The 10,062-nt window shown below is 45.9% G+C and overlaps 1 protein-coding gene across 4 annotated transcripts in view; it reads left to right on the top strand.

Annotated features, from left to right (window-relative positions):
* The first annotated feature begins 8,630 nt into the window (after positions 1-8,630).
* Positions 8,631-10,062, top strand: part of LOC123168763 (uncharacterized) — a 5,416-nt gene continuing 3,984 nt past the window's right edge. For 3 of the 4 annotated variants that reach the window (XM_044586633.1, XM_044586631.1, XM_044586634.1), the window contains exons 1-2: positions 8,631-9,754; positions 9,847-9,979. The gene's annotated coding sequence lies outside the window, so the exon portion shown is untranslated. The remainder of the gene's footprint in view (positions 9,755-9,846; positions 9,980-10,062) is intronic. The other variant, XM_044586632.1, reaches the window with a different exon arrangement.

Here is a 10,062-nt window from a genome sequence, read left to right as displayed (position 1 = left end):
TTGAGTGGGAAGAAGATCAATATCCCAAGACGAAGTTTGTTCCTCAACAAGAGAAGTATGATCCTACTTCTTTCAAAGGAACACAAGCTCAAGATGATCTTCCACCACAAGACCACAAGCAAAAAGGCAAGGACAAGCTTCAAGAGGAAATTGATGCATTTGAAGAAGCACCTAAGGCCTTAGTCAAGTGGGTTCCTAAAACTACATCAAGTTCTACTTCATCAAGTACGACTACAACTCCAAGGATTCCCATCAAGATGGTGTGGATCTCGAAGAACAAGAACTAGAGAGTTCTTGAGGGTGACTCCGCCAACATACTTCACTCTTATCATTTTGGCAATGACAAGTGCAAACAACTTCCACATCTTGCACTAGTCCAAGGAGTCACAAACCCTCTTGTTGGTAAGACAAGGGACAAGGTAACCTAATGCTTTCATGGACAACATCTTGTGTATACATCACTCTATGTCTATGGATATCCTTGCTTGTTCCTTGTGGGACTAACCCGTGTAGGTATTGAAAGTGCAACTCATTCCAATGGATCGCTCCGAATGATCTACATCAACTTTGAGCTTCCACATCTTCAACACCTACATGAAGTCATCATCAACAAAACCCAAAGTTAGTTCATCCCTCTTAGGGGGGATATCACATCTAGGGGGAGCTTTACTCTAAAAAGCTAAAGCAACTCTAATGGTGTGAGCACAACAATGCTTTATGTAAAAGTGGTAACCCCACTTGTGCTTAAACGATGAGTATGACCTATGATCAAATGTTCTCATTTGACTCCTAAGTCAATATACTCATATATAGATGACCTAGTCATCGCCAATTGCTTGATAGATGCTAGAGTGTTTGTGCATGCTTTGTCACATATTTCATTTGCCATTTTAATTGTATGAGCATGTTGAATGCATATATTTTTTCTCATTCGAGGACATCCATTTGTTGCTTTGATTGTTTGGCTTTTTCTCTTTTGCCAAATGGATGGACGAGAATGTCTAAGAACTTCCTCTAGCTATCTATGCTTTCCTCGTCTCAAACTCTATTCATGCTACATCACAAAGTTTGATCAAGTCAGATTCGAACCACTCTGTGTGAGGAGCACTCGGAGTCCCCGATTCGTCATAGACTTAAACTTCCAAAACCTCTTTGTGCATTTCGATCTAACCGATTCATCCTTTCGGTCCTACCAAGATCACTAAGTTGATCTAGGTTTTCAATCTCGGTGCAACCGATTAGAACCTTTCGGTCACACCGAGTTGCAGTAACTGCCCGCAGTTTTGCATCTCGATGCCACCGAGTTGTTCCACTCGGTCACACCGACAGGGTCAGGTTATATATACCGACGGGTCAAATTTTGGAAATTTTTCCGAAACCCTTCACCCGCGCATAACCTGCTCTGCCTCTTCGGGTCTCTGGATCGTCTTCTCGCCGCCAGCGACCTCCCGCCGCTGGTCTCCGCCGCCGTCAACGACAATCTGCTCCGCCGTTGCCGCCGTAGCGAACACTCGCCATTCTAGGGTAAGTGTTCGACCCCTTGTGCTGTTTTTTTCACTCCGATTCCTAGCACAAGGACAATGCCATGATTCTTGCCACGATTGAGATTGATCCATCCAGCAAAAACTTCCTTAGGTCTAGTTTGACTCGAAAATTTTAGGGTTAGCTCTCCGCAGAACTCATCTCAGACCGACTGAACTGTAGAATTTGGTCTCACCGATTTGGCCTTGGCCATTGCACATGCGCTTTTCGGTCTGACCGAAACGTGCAAATCGGTGTGACCGAGTTCAGGATTCTGTGAAACCCTAGCAATCTCGGTGCCACCGAAGGGTGACTCGGCTCTACCGAGTTCACTAGTTTAGGTTCCAAGTGTTGCTTCGGTATCACCGAGTCTGTCAATTCGGTAGCTCCGAGATCACTTCTGTAGAGAACTAAAACTAAGCTTTTTGACTCAATTATTTTGCAAAACCTCTGTACTTTGTGATGCTCATCTACTCTACCTCATCTACAATCTATTCAAAGGGTCTGCTGTTAGTGAGCTTGAAGAAATGTCTGATCAAAGTGACAGTCAGAACAAGTTAGAAGAGCAAGTTCAGTTAAGTGAGGGCACTAGTCCCTTAGGCAGCTATGATGAGGGCAACAGGAGCACACCTAGTAACTTGCCAAAGACAGCTACCAGCACAAGGAAGAAGAAAACCTCAGATTCTGAAGATGAAGATTATGTGGTTGTTGAGGATGAGGCCACTTCAAGAAAGAAAGTGCTGAAGAAGGAATATAGCACTGCTGCTGCAACAAAACCTGGAATGAAAACAAAGGCTCCAGCGAGAAGAGTTCCAATGTCAAAAGCCAGAGCCTCAACTGCTAAAGCTTCCAAGCCAAAGAAAATTGCCACAGGTGAAACTATGAAGTTCACCATTGAATCAGATGATGGTGAAGCAGTAGGTGATGGTAAGAAGAAGAAGAGGGCAAGAACCACTACTGCCAGAGTTCTTGGCAAGCCCTCAATGAAGAAAGATTCTGAAGGAGAAGAGGAAGAGGATGCTGCACCAGCACCCAAAACACAGAAGCTCATGGGAGATGCAATCAGATCAGGGGCTGCTCCATCTAAGCCCAAAGCTGCTCCCAAGGCTGCTGCTCCAGCTCAAAAACCCCCCAAAACCCAAGAGAAGCACCAGGAACATCCCTGCTGAGGAGAAGAACAAGGCCCCAGTGCCTGAAGCTGCTGCTGAAGAAGAAGAAGACTCACTTGTTTTGAGAAAGCTGAAGCCCAAGATCCCTGACCACAATGATGCACATCCTGTTGCTGAAAACATGAAAATCAGGAAGGATTCAGGACTGAGATTATGGAGACAGTCTGATCCATATGCTGTCAGGAGGAGAACTGCTGTTGACTACAGGTTTCACACTAAGGAACAACAAGATTTTTATGAGACAATTTTGCTTGACAAGAAGCCCATAGTGGTGACATGAGGTGGTTTGACTGGGAGTACATCAAGGAGAATGAAGATCACTATCCAGGTGTATATGACAACTTCAAATCATGTGGAGTTGATACATTTGTTGCCCAAAAGCTCACCAAGTGGAATGACGAGCTGATCATGCAGTTTTACTCCACTGCCCACTTCTACCCAGATGGAAAGATCATTTGGATGTCTGAAGGTACAAGGTACCAATCTTCTATTGAAGAATGGGCTCAGTTGATCAATGCTCCAGAAGTAAGTGAGGATGACTTGGATGTTTATGCTAAGAAGAAGAAAGACCACAACACGATGGCCAACATGTACAGAGAGATCCCAGATGATGCTTTGGATACTCATAAGTTTGGATCTGTCCACTTCTTGTTGTCTGGTCTGCCAACCATCAGCTAGATCCTAAGGCACACACTGCTACCCAAGTCAGGTGATCACAAGATGATCAGAGGACATGCTATCAACTTGCTACACTTGTTTGATGTGCCTCAAAAATTCAAAGTCATGAGTCTGATTGTGGAGACAATCAAGAGGACAGCAGCTGATCAGAAGAGAAGTTGTGGGTATGCCCCACACATTCAGGAGCTCATCAACTCCAAGATGGGCAAAGGCAAATATCTACTGGACAAGGAGCACCTGCCCATCTACCCTGAATTTGAAGACAACACAGTTGTCATGAATGAGAATGAACCATGTTCAGCTCAAGCACATGAGAAGAGAGAGAAGGCAAGGGCAGAGAAAGCTACAAAGATGCCAACTATTGAAGAGGCATCTTAAGTGTTCTTAAAATCCAAGCAAGATCAACTTGGATATCTGATCCACTCCACTTTGAGGATTGAGAAGGGCTTGGCCACCCTGACTCAAAACCAGGAGACTTTGGAGAGGATCATTGAGCAGAAATTCTATTATCTGGATGTCAAGGTAACTGAAATCCAAACTGCAGTTGAGCAGCTACAGGAGGAAGCAGAGGAGAAGAAGGGCAAGTCTACTACAGATGCTTTTGCTAGAGTGCCCAGAAGCCAGAGGTCTGCTGCAGTGCCAGTCACAGATACTAGAGCTACAGCATCAGCTCCAGCAGCTACAGCCTCAGTGCCACCAGCTCCAGCAGCCACTCCACCAGCTCCAGCTACATCAACAGAAGCTTTAGTCCTTGGAGTCATCTCTACACCACCTACCGAAGATCAAGCCTGAGAGACGTTTAGCACTATGCATTTTTGAACTTTTTGGTAACTTGTTGCCAAAGGGGGAGAAAAATGTATAGATCATAGGCTTCGAGAGAGAGTGTTGTTGTTTATCTCTCTTGCTTTTTTGGTTGAAACTTTTTATTGTGTGCTTGTGAGATACTTGTTTGATCATGTGTTTGATCATATGCTACCCTTAATGCTTGTTGTTCTACTCGTGCATATAACATCTACGCATAGAACCTGGCTCGGATGCCACTGTTGGGGAACGTAGTAATTTCAAAAAAATTCCTACGCACACGTAGGATCATGGTGATGCATAGCAACGAGAGGGGAGAGTGTGTCCACGTACCCTCGTAGACCGAAAGCGGAAGCGTTAGCACAACGCGGTTGATGTAGTCGTACGTCTTCACGATCCGACCGATCCAAGTACCGAACGCACAGCACCTCCGAGTTCAGCACACGTTCAACTCGATGACGTCCCGCGAGCTCCGATCCAGCAGAGCTTCGCCAGAGAGTTTCGTCAGCACGACGGTGTGATGACGGTGATGATGATGCTACTGACGCAGGGCTTCGCCTAAGCACCGCTACGATATGATCGAGGTGGATTATGGTGGAGGGGGGCACCGCACACGGCTTGGAACAATCAACTTGTGTGTCTTTGGGTGCCCCTGCCCCCATATATAAAGGAGCAAGGGGGAGGCCGGCCAGCCTTGCTGCGCCCCAAGGAGAGGAGGAATCCTCTTCCTACTAGGAAGAGGATTCATCCTTTCCTAGTCCAACTAGGAAGAGGGAAGGGGGGAGGAAAGAGAGGGAGAGGGAGAGGGAAAGAGGGGCCGCGCCCCCCTCCCCTAGTCCAATTCGGACTCCTCATGGGAAGGGGCACGCCACCTCTTGGGCTGCTTCCCTCTCTCTCCCCTCAGGCCCACTAAGGCCCAATACTTCCCCGGGGGGTTCCGGTAACCCCTCCCGCACTCCGGTTTTCTCCGAAATCACCCGGAACACTTCCGGTGTCCGAATATAGTCGTCCAATATATCGATCTTTACGTCTCGACCATTTCGAGACTCCTTGTCGTGTCCGTGATCATATCCGGGACTCCGAACTACCTTTGGTACATCAAAACACAAAAACTCATAATACCGATCGTCACCGAACTTTAAGCGTGCGGACCCTACGGGTTCGAGAACTATGTAGACATGACTGAGACACGTCTCCGGTCAATAACCAATAGCGGAACCTGGATGCTCATATTGGCTCCCACATATTCTACGAAGATCTTTATCGGTCAAACCGCATAACAACATACGTTGTTCCCTTTGTCATCGGTATGTTACTTGCCCGAGGTTCGATCGTCGGTATCTCAATACCTAGTTCAATCTCGTTACCGGCAAGTCTCTTTACTCGTTCTGTAATACATCATCCCGCAACTAACTCATTAGTTACAATGCTTGCAAGGCTTATGGTGATGTGTATTACCGAGTGGGCCCAGAGATACCTCTCCGACAATCGGAGTGACAAATCCTAATCTCGAAATACGCCAACTCAACAAGTACCTTTGGAGACACCTGTAGAGCACCTTTATAATCACCCAGTTACGTTGTGACATTTGGTAGCACACAAAGTGTTCCTCCGGTAAACGGGAGTTGCATAATCTCATAGTCATAGGAACATGTATAAGTCATGAAGAAAGCAATAGCAACATACTAAACGATCAAGTGCTAAGCTAACGGAATGGGTCAAGTCAATCACATCATTCTCCTAATGACGTGATCCCGTTAATCAAATGACAACTCATGTCTATGGCTAGGAAACATAACCATCTTTGATCAACGAGCTAGTCAAGTAGAGGCATACTAGTGACACTCTGTTTTTATGTATTCACACATGTATCATGTTTCCGGTTAATACAATTCTAGCATGAATAATAAACATTTATCATGATATTAGGAAATAAATAATAACTTTATTATTGCCTCTAGGGCATATTTCCTTTACTAGGCCCATCAAGGCCCACTAGCCCCCGGGGGGGTTACGGTAACCCCCCCGACACTCCGGTAAAATCCCGATTTCACCCGGAACTATTCCGATGTCGAAATATAGGCTTCCAATATATCAATCTTTATGTCTCGTTCATTTCAAGACTCCTCGTCATGTCCGTGATCATATCCGGGACTCCGAACTACCTTCGGTACATCAAAACACATAAACTCATATTACCGATCATCACCGAACGTTAAGCGTGCGGACCCTACGGGTTCGAGAACTATGTAGACATGACCGAGACACGTCTCCGGTCAATAACCAATAGCAGAACCTGGATGCTCATATTGGCTCCTACATATACTACGAAGATCTTTATCGGTCAAACCGCATAACAACATACGTTGTTCCCTTTGTCATCGGTATGTTACTTGCCCAAGATTCGATCGTTGGTATCTCAATACCTAGTTCAATCTCGTTACCGGCAAGTCTCTTTACTCGTTCTGTAATGCATCATCCCGCAACTAACTCATTAGTTACATTGCTTGCAAGGCTTATAGTGATGTGCATTACCGAGAGGGCCCAGAGATACCTCTCCGACAATCGGAGTGACAAATCCTAATCTTGATCTATGCCAACTCAACAAGTACCATCGGAGACACATGTAGAGCACATTTATAATCACCCAGTTACGTTGTGATGTTTGGTAGCACACAAAGTGTTCCTCTCAAGAGTTGCATAATCTCATAGTTATAGGAACATGTATAAGTCATGAAGAAAGCAATAGCAATATACTAAACGATCAAATGCTAAGCTAACGGAATGGGTCAAGTCAATCACATCATTCTCTAATGATGTGATCCCGTTAATCAAATGACAACTCATGTCTATGGCTAGGAAACTTAACCATCTTTGATTCAACGAGCTAGTCAAGTAGAGGCATACTAGTGACACTCTGTTTGTCTATGTATCCACACATGTACTAAGTTTCCGGTTAATACAATTCTAGCATGAATAATAAACATTTATCATGATATAAGGAAATATAAATAACAACTTTATTATTGCCTCTAGGGCATATTTCCTTCAACTACAACTATTCAGATGCTTGCATACAGAATACGCGGTGATCTTATTGATGAGTATATCCGCATGAGCGAGTCCACTTGCCTTAAATCTATGCATATGTTCAGCAAGGCTATGGTAGAAGTGTTTGGCCTGGAGTACTTGAGAGAACCAACTGTTGTAGATACAACCCGGTTGTTGGCGATCAATGACGACAGGGGCTTTCTGGGGATGCTTGGTAGTATAGATTGCATGCACTAAGGGCCATGTGAAAGCTTCACTGTCATACTTGAGGTCATGACTTCATAAGATGTCTGGACTGGGCACTCTTTCTTTGGCATGGCCTGCTCTCACAATGACATCAACGTGCTTCAACGCTATCCAGTGTTTGCAAGGTTTGCAGAAGGCAACTGCCCAGAGGTCAACGTTGAGATCAATGGAGACCACTACAACAAATGATACTACTTAGCTGATGATATCTATTCTTAGTGGACTACTCTTGTCAAGATAATCTCCAACCCGATAGGAGAGAAGAGGCAAAGATTTGCCCAAGCACAAGAGAGTGCTGGAAAGGATGCGAAGCATGCTTTCGGTGTTCTTCAATTTTGATGGGGCATCGTTCGGTATCCTGCTAGAACTTGGAGCACCAAGAAGTTATGGGAGGTGACGACTGCTTGTATGATCATGCACAACATGATTATGGAGGATGATTATCAGGATGAAATCTTCGATCAGGGGTTTCAAATTCAGAGGGCAAAATGTTGTGTCTAAGCATGGAGGAGCGACAACGTTTGCACAGTTCATCAAATTTCACCATCAAATGCGTGATTGAGAAACTCACTTTCAACTGTATACGTGGGCTCACCTTGACAACTAATAGACATATGAGCTATTTTTTTTTCAAATGTATTTGTGACAATTTAAATTTTATTTGGTTTGTAAACTATGAGATTTTATTTGGTTATGAAACTATGATATTCGTATTTGGTTGAATTACGTGAACTTTAGGGAATGCTTTCAACATGTACTAAAAAAGGAAAAAAATATAACCGCACGGGCAAAAATACGTCTGCGCGTTGGGCGCATTACCCGTTCAAACGCGGACGGGGTCGGACAAAGCTCAAAACACCGATCCAAGTGAACAAAAACCATGTCCGTCGGCGCGTTGGAGTTGCCCTAAGTGTCGAAAACGGCGCATTGAAGTTGCCCTAAGCGTCAAAAACGGCCTGCTCTAGAATAAGAGAATTTTTTTTTAAAGGAAGAAGAGGATAAACTTGATCAGTTTCTCAAAAGACGCACATGTCTTATCAGACAGCAAGTAGTGGTTCACTTTTGACAGTTTTTCTACTCCTAGATTCCTGCACTTTCTCAGTGAGAAAAATGCACCGCTCTAGTCCTTTGTGCACAAGCGGCGCACTGAAAAGCGAGGCCAGGGAAAATAGAGCGGTAGGTGGCGGAGGCTGTGACGAGTTGTTCACTCGAGACCTGACGTCATCACTTAAACTGCTTGTGACGTCCGAACGAATGACTCGTCCAGAGACGGCGATCCGGGGGGAATGGATGGCCCTCTCGACGTCGACGGGGCCCCCCAGCGCCGGTCGGACGGGACGGGATCGATGCACGCTGCTGCTATGCTACTCTCTCTATGTCTGGCAGGTCGGCAGGCTAAGGCGCTCAACGAGGCTCTAGGCCCTGGCCGCGGCCGGCCCGCCCGGCTGTGCGCAGTGCCCGTCTGGTGTTCGAACAAATGCCTCAGCGGCCAGCGGGGCGCCGGCAGCGGAGCCGACCGTACTAGCGACTGTGCCAGTGCTGCTAGCTAGCTACTCTACCTACCTAGCGTGGCCAGTGCCCTGGTGGTGGAGAAGAGCCAAGACACTCGAGGCGCCAGGGGGGAGGTCGGAGGTGACTTCGCCGGAGCCAAGTGGATGATGATGGTAGTACGTTCCGGCTTTCTGCGATGATGGTTTGTCAAGCAGTTAACACACCCTCTCCGGCTTGCCATCGCTGTCCACAGATTCCGTTTCACTGCCTCCTGGTACCATACCAGGTATTCTACTGGCTAATTCCTGCTTATCTATGCGTTCCAAACCAAATTACTTATTCAGCAGCCCAGCTCGATGCCGGGGTATTTAACTGTTGAGGTGCGTGTTTGTTCATTACTTTTGGAGTAACTCCAAAGTGGCCATGAGGAGATCATACATTCCCTTGTTTAATCTGGATGCCGACTGTTTCTTGATATGACTGGGACCAACTCCAACCAAATGAGCTATCAGATGATGATAGCCTCACCATTGCTGTGGGGTCTTAGCTTGTTTCTTTCCTTTGTTTAGCTGACTTCACCGGCCTCCCCCTCTCTTTGTGTTCACTGTCCACACACCGTTCACACCATTACTAACCCTGGGAGAGCTCAGCTATCTGTGAAGCACACAAGGTGTCCCTCACTAGTCTGAGCAGCAGCCGTCGCTATGGATACAAGCTCAAAGCCGCAACCTCAGCTCGGCTAACGGGGCAGCCATTCCAAGCGAGCAACTGAGCAATGCAAAGCTTTCCCATTTCAGGTACGATTCTCACTCTCTCTTCCTGTGCTCGGCTCTTCGACATGGATACATAAGTTCCATTGCCAATTTTTCTGTCATTTCTCCGCTTGCAGTTAATCTTACTAGTTGCCCTGATCTGGGCACATGCTCAAACCTGCAACCTCGGCTAGGGGCTGATGTATGATTGCTCATTAAGTGTGACTGTGTGTATGTGAGGAGCATTGCATCGCCGCTTTCCCGTTTCAGGTATGATTCAGATACTTAAATTTATGATGATATCCAGATTAATTATACAATTTGTAGTGCATTTTTCACAAATTTTGAATAGA

The sequence above is a fragment of the Triticum aestivum genome, chromosome 7D (genome assembly GCF_018294505.1).
Source record: "Triticum aestivum cultivar Chinese Spring chromosome 7D, IWGSC CS RefSeq v2.1, whole genome shotgun sequence".
NCBI classification, from domain to species: domain Eukaryota; kingdom Viridiplantae; phylum Streptophyta; class Magnoliopsida; order Poales; family Poaceae; genus Triticum; species Triticum aestivum.
The sequence above is the reverse complement of the archived record's forward strand: the minus strand, read 5'-3'. Positions and strand labels throughout refer to the sequence as shown.